Raw genomic sequence first — 6,000 nt, 5'->3', positions numbered from 1 at the left:
TATAGAGAAGAAATCCAACAAGGTGATACTCAAATCAGATCGAAAAGGCGAAATGTTTCCTCTGAATCTCAGACCAATCAAAGGGAATCCAACTATATGTCTTTTGTCCAAATATCATTCAGACGAAAGTTGGTTGTGGCACCGAAGGCTATCACATCTCAACTTCAAAGACATCAACAAGCTCGTCACCGGCGGTCTTGTTCGGGGTCTTCAATTGCTCAAGTTTGATCGTGAACACTTGTGCGCTGCATGCGAAATAGGGAAACGGAGTCGTCAAAGTCACCCATCAATTATAAACACAAAAGTTGTTGAACCACTTGAGTTGCGTCACATCGACTTACGTGGTCCATCTTTAATCGAAAGCATTGGCGGTAACAAGTATATTCTTGTTATTGTTGATGATTTCTCACGCTTTACATGGGTATTCTTTCTTAAGCACAAATCTGAGGCAACTCCTAAGCTGAAGCTGTTTATCAAACAGGTCGAAGTACAACTGAGAAAAGTCGTTCGAAACATTAGGAGCGACAATGGACTGGAATTCAAGAACAACGAATTCAAAGACTTCTTCGTAGAAAAAGGAACCAGTCATAACTTCTCAGCTCCTTACACACCTCAACAGAATGGTATTGTCGAAAGGCGAAACCGATCCTTGTGTGAGGCAGCCCGAACTATGCTAAGTTTTGCTTCTCTTCCCTTATATTTCTGGGCTGATGCTATTGCTGCAGCATGTTTTACGCATAATAGGTCTTATCTCAACAAGCGTTTCTCTCTCACTCCTTATGAGATCATCAACAACAGGAAGCCGAATGTAAAATTCTTCCATGTGTTCGGTTCAAGGTGCTTCATCTTCAACTCCAAAGAACATTGCAACAAGTTTGATGTTAAAGCTGACGAAGGAATCTTTCTGGGATATTCTCTTACTTCAAAGGCATACAGGGTTTTAAATAAATATTCTAGAAAGATTGAAGAAACCTATTATGTGACGTTCGATGACAATTTCGTCAAGAAACTAAAGACTGCTGAAGAAGCAATTGGAGAGATTTTCTCTCAAACAGGTCAAGTCACAGCTACAATTTCTAATTTATTTGATCAGTTCGTAGACTTATTCGATGAACCTGAGAAAGCCACTCTCTCGGAAGCCAAGGCAACAGACAACGAAATCGATCGTCTGAAGCAGATTGTCGAAGATGTAGCCAAACAAACGGGAGAAGGAGAACCAGTTCAAAATGAACTTCCTCAGCACAGCACTTCGGTTGAGGGGGAGAATCAATTCTCTTCAAATCAACAGGACTCACATTTTCAGGGGGAGAATCCAATCCTTGTAGCACCCGAAAGCCCGGATACACCCGGATGTCCTATAGCTCCCGAAAGCCCGACTACACCTGAAAGTTCAGTAGCACCCGAAAGCCCGGATACACCCGAAAGTCCTATAGCACCCGAAGGTCCAAATCAACCTAAAGATCCAAATGATTCATCCTCTGTCGAGGGGGAAAATTCCGATATGTTCTATGATGATGATATTCAATCAGAGTTGGAAGCAATGGTCAATGCTAAATTGGATCCATCCTATGATCCAAACTTTCCTCCACTCACCAAATGGACCAGAGATCATCTTGTATCTCAGATAGTGGGTAATGTATCTGAAAAGGTCCTAACCCGATCTCAAGTGAAGGCAAAGCAAACTTCCCTATTTTCCAAAGTAGAGTTCTGCATGTTAAATTCTTTCGTGTCCAAAGTTGAGCAAAAGACCGTCAATATTGCTCTTGATCATTCTGATTGGGTCCAGGAAATGCAAGATGAACTCAATGAGTTTGAAAGAAATAAGGTCTGGCGTCTCATTCCAACACCGAAAGATGCCTCAGTCGTTGGTCTCAAATGGGTATTTAGAAACAAAATGGATAAGGAGGGTAATGTGATTCGAAACAAAGCTCGTCTTGTGGTGAAAGGACACTGCCAGGAAGAAGGAATTGATTATGAAGAAACATGTGCTCCGGTAGCAAGGCTGGAATTTGTTCGAATATTTCTTGCCTATGTTGCACACAAGAACTTCGAGGTCTACGAAATGGATGTGAAGTGCGCTTTTCTGAATGAGGAACTTGAAGAAACGGTTTACGTGGAGCAAACTCCTGGTTTTCTAAATGAAAAACATCCAAATCACTGCTATATTCTAGATAAGGCTGTTTATGGTCTGAAACAAGCACCTAGGGCATGGTATGAAACACTAACTAAGTTCTTAAAGATGTCTAAATTCAAACAAGTTTCGATTGACCCAACCTTCTTTCGTAAAAAGGAAGGTAACCACCTTATGATAGTTCAGATCTATGTCGATGATATCATCTTTGGCTCAACGAATCCTAGCTTAACAGCTGAATTCAGAAAGTTGATGGAGACAAAATTTGAAATGAGCTCAATGGGTCCGATTAACTTTTTCCTTGGTTTAAACATTAGACAGGGACCTGAAGGCATCTTTATCAACCAGGAAGCATATACCAAGACTCTTCTTGCTAAATTCGGCATGATGGGAGATTCAAAGGTCAAAGTTCCTATGGCGTTCGGCACCAAGCTCACACCATCCCTGGAAAAACCGGCAGTCGACATAACGCTATACCGCCAAATGATTGGTTCCTTGATGTACCTCACAGCTAGCAGGCCTGATATAATGTTTTCTGTGTGCTATTGTGCTAGGTTTCAAGCGAATCCCCGTGAACCACACATGCTAGCAGTGAAAAAAATACTCCGATATCTGAAGCGAACCACTTCTCTCAGTCTCTGGTATCCCTCAAACTCAGGTTTCTTTGTTCAAGCCTACTCAGATGCAGACCTTGGAGGATGTGGTTTAGACAGGAAAAGCACTACAGGAGGCTGTCAATTCCTCGACGGGAAGTTGGTGAGCTGGCAATCTAAGAAACAAACATGTGTTTCTCTGTCTACAGCCGAAGCAGAATATATTGCAGCCGCTTCTTGCACATCTCAAGTGATTTGGATCCAAAGCCAACTCCGGGATTATGGCCTCAATATGAAAAAGATCCCTCTATATTGTGACTCAGAAGGTGCAATTAGGATCTGTCATAACCCCGTGCAACATTCCAAAACCAAACACATTGCATTGAGATATCACTTCATTAAAGATCACGTGGAAGACGGAAACGTAGAGATTCATTTTGTTCGAACTACTGATCAACTGGCTGACATCTTCACCAAAGCTCTTCCTGAAGCAAGTTTTAATAAAATTCTACAAGGACTAGGTATGATGGAATCGGAGTCAATACCAAAAACTCCTTCTCAAACCTAAAAGTTGGAAGCAAAATGAACCAAACATTCGGGTTCGGTTCACGTAGGTACCGAAATGAACCGAGCGCTCGGGTTCGGTCCTATTCACTTGTCTTCGCTTATCACTTAAAGGTAGTTTCTTTGGTTGTAAACTTTTTTGTACTCTTATTTGTCAATTATTTCTCAATTATTTCCTAATTCTTTTTCTTTTTCAAACATTTTTTTTGAAACCGAAATGAACCGAGCGTTCGGTCTATTTCGGGTTCGGTTCCAAAAATTTTTTTGGTTTGTTTTATTTTTGTTTTTCTCTTTGAATCAAAAACTCCAAAAATATTTTTTTTACTTCTGTTCGGTTTTTACCATTTGTGGATGATCAATGGGGAAGGTATTGTTCTCACACCTTTTAAATAGTTAAGTGTCCCTAGAAGCATGCCGTTGTATGTTGTCCAAAGCCTCAACTGATTCTGAATAAAGCCTTACTGAATTAGTATATACAAACCTTGTCTTCCCAATTAGGCTAATATATTTATTCTAATCATGAGCTACCTTACTCTCTTCTCACATGAGATAAGAGTGTTCTGCTTGGTCCTTATTTTAACAACAGAGGTACTTTGGTTTCTTTACACCATCTCCAATACTTTTCTCCATCCTATTCGCTTCATACACGTAACCCTTGAGACTCTCAGAAATTACCACTGAGGTTTATGGTTACACAACTTCTGTTTTTATGATCTTAGCTTCGTGCCACTATGTGCTAAGTGAAACCCACAATTCAATACCTACTATGCATCGACGGTGAACAATTAACTTTGCTCTCATTTTCACTAATGAATTAACGATTTCACCCAAGTGGTTGTACCTTGAAATCTCTAATTTTTCTTTTTGTGTGATTCTTATGAAATTGTTAAATCCCATAACATTTCTTCCTTTAGAATCTAGTTTCAATTTTTTTTGAGATTTCACCTAAAACTATCTTGAACATGTCACTTATATTCTCTTCACACCTACTTGTTCAACAGACCACATTGGTCTCACAAGTACTTTAGTCGATTTTTGTCTTATGTCAAGATCATGAATTATGAACTGAAGCGAAAGCCTCCCAAATTAGCCTTATTAAAAGATGCCTTTCAACACTTCTTAATTAGTGTCTGATCGTAATTCAACGGGAAACCACACAAACACTTTAAGGTCTCTCTTGACTTTGAAGGAAGAGATTCGTGCCCAGGATCCACTGTTTCGTGTCTTTATTGACATTACAATTTCCCACATATGTGTTGCTTTATTTCTTTTTCTTTGACACTCTATGCACGGAAATCTTTTTGATTTTCCATAAATGTGGTTTCGTTAATTAGAAGCTATTTTTAGCTATGGGATTTAATGTTATAAACGAGATGTGGTTAACAATGTTACACGTGCTTCTCTTGATCTATGACGACAACTCATATTAAAAGGATAAGTTGCTGACTCAGTCGAAAGTCTAATCGTTTTTGATATTTCAAACGGCGCCTGATGGGAAGGCGTGTGAAGCGGAATCGTTTTTAATATATCAAACGGCGCTTGATGGGAAGGCATGTGAAACGGGAAAGTTTTTCTCTCTCCTACGTAATCATCGGGGTTCTAAACTGTCACGCGTCAATCACCTAAGGAAACGCTTCGTTTTTCTTTGAAGATTTGGGAACAAATTCTTCTCTCTTTTCTCACCACGGTATAAAGGGTAAAATCTACAATCCTTTACCTCTTTATTGCACCAAATATTCAGAGAGCAAGAAAAGATTACTTTCTCCTACTATTCATCATCTTCCCCAAAAACTTCTCTTCAATGGCGGACTCCTCTTCAGTTCATGCTACCTCCCACATTCTGCCCATCCGTCCTCAACAAAGCCTGATCATCGATCTCACCCCACAAGTTTATGATGCATTCATGTCCCCAATCGTGGAATGTCTCAAGTATTCGCCACTGGTTCCAGCACTTACCAAGGTCGAACCTGTTCCAATGGAGTGTCTGTTGCAAATCTTCTCCACAGCCCACTATAACAAGTCTGTTGATCGAATCTTCTTCGACATTCTTGAGAACAAGTCCTCCATCTCCAAACAACGATTATGTTTGCTTTTAGGTTTTGAACCTGATGAGTCTAGGGTTAACCCTGAATCCATTCCTGTGGGACAGTTGTTCTCCATGTTTTACAACATGGGTTACACTGAAATTCTGACTACCGTTACAAAGTTCAAGAAATCATGCTTACCTCCTCAGTGAAATGGCTTCTTCACTGTGTTGTTCAAAGGGATATCGAAACGAAGTGCAGGGTCAGATGGGGCGAGCCGCCTGTTTATGAAAATTCTATATGGGTTGTACCACGACATCAATCTCGATTATGGATCGGTTTTATGGCAGCAGCTGATTCAGAGCCTAGCGTCTACTTCTCGCCATTTAGAGATATCTTATGCCAGATTCTGGACGCTGGTCACAAAGTGGGTGATGGACAAGTATCATGTCCCTATTGTTGCTGATTCTCCACTCTCCTTGATAGGAACTTTCCACACTACGAAGATCATAGTGTCTGATTCCTCCAAATTTCAGTTCGTTGGCTCAATCCCTGAGTCAATGTATGGGTGTGTTCCAAGCGACAGTCGCATCATCAGAACATACAAGGAGTTTTGTCGCTCAGGTACCAGAGAGCTCACTCCTGAAATGATTCAATCAATCCATGACCCTGATAGGCCTGCTCCCAG

Source organism: Lactuca sativa, chromosome 1 (assembly GCF_002870075.4).
Source record: "Lactuca sativa cultivar Salinas chromosome 1, Lsat_Salinas_v11, whole genome shotgun sequence".
Taxonomy (NCBI): domain Eukaryota; kingdom Viridiplantae; phylum Streptophyta; class Magnoliopsida; order Asterales; family Asteraceae; genus Lactuca; species Lactuca sativa.
This window is presented reverse-complemented; position numbering follows the sequence as displayed.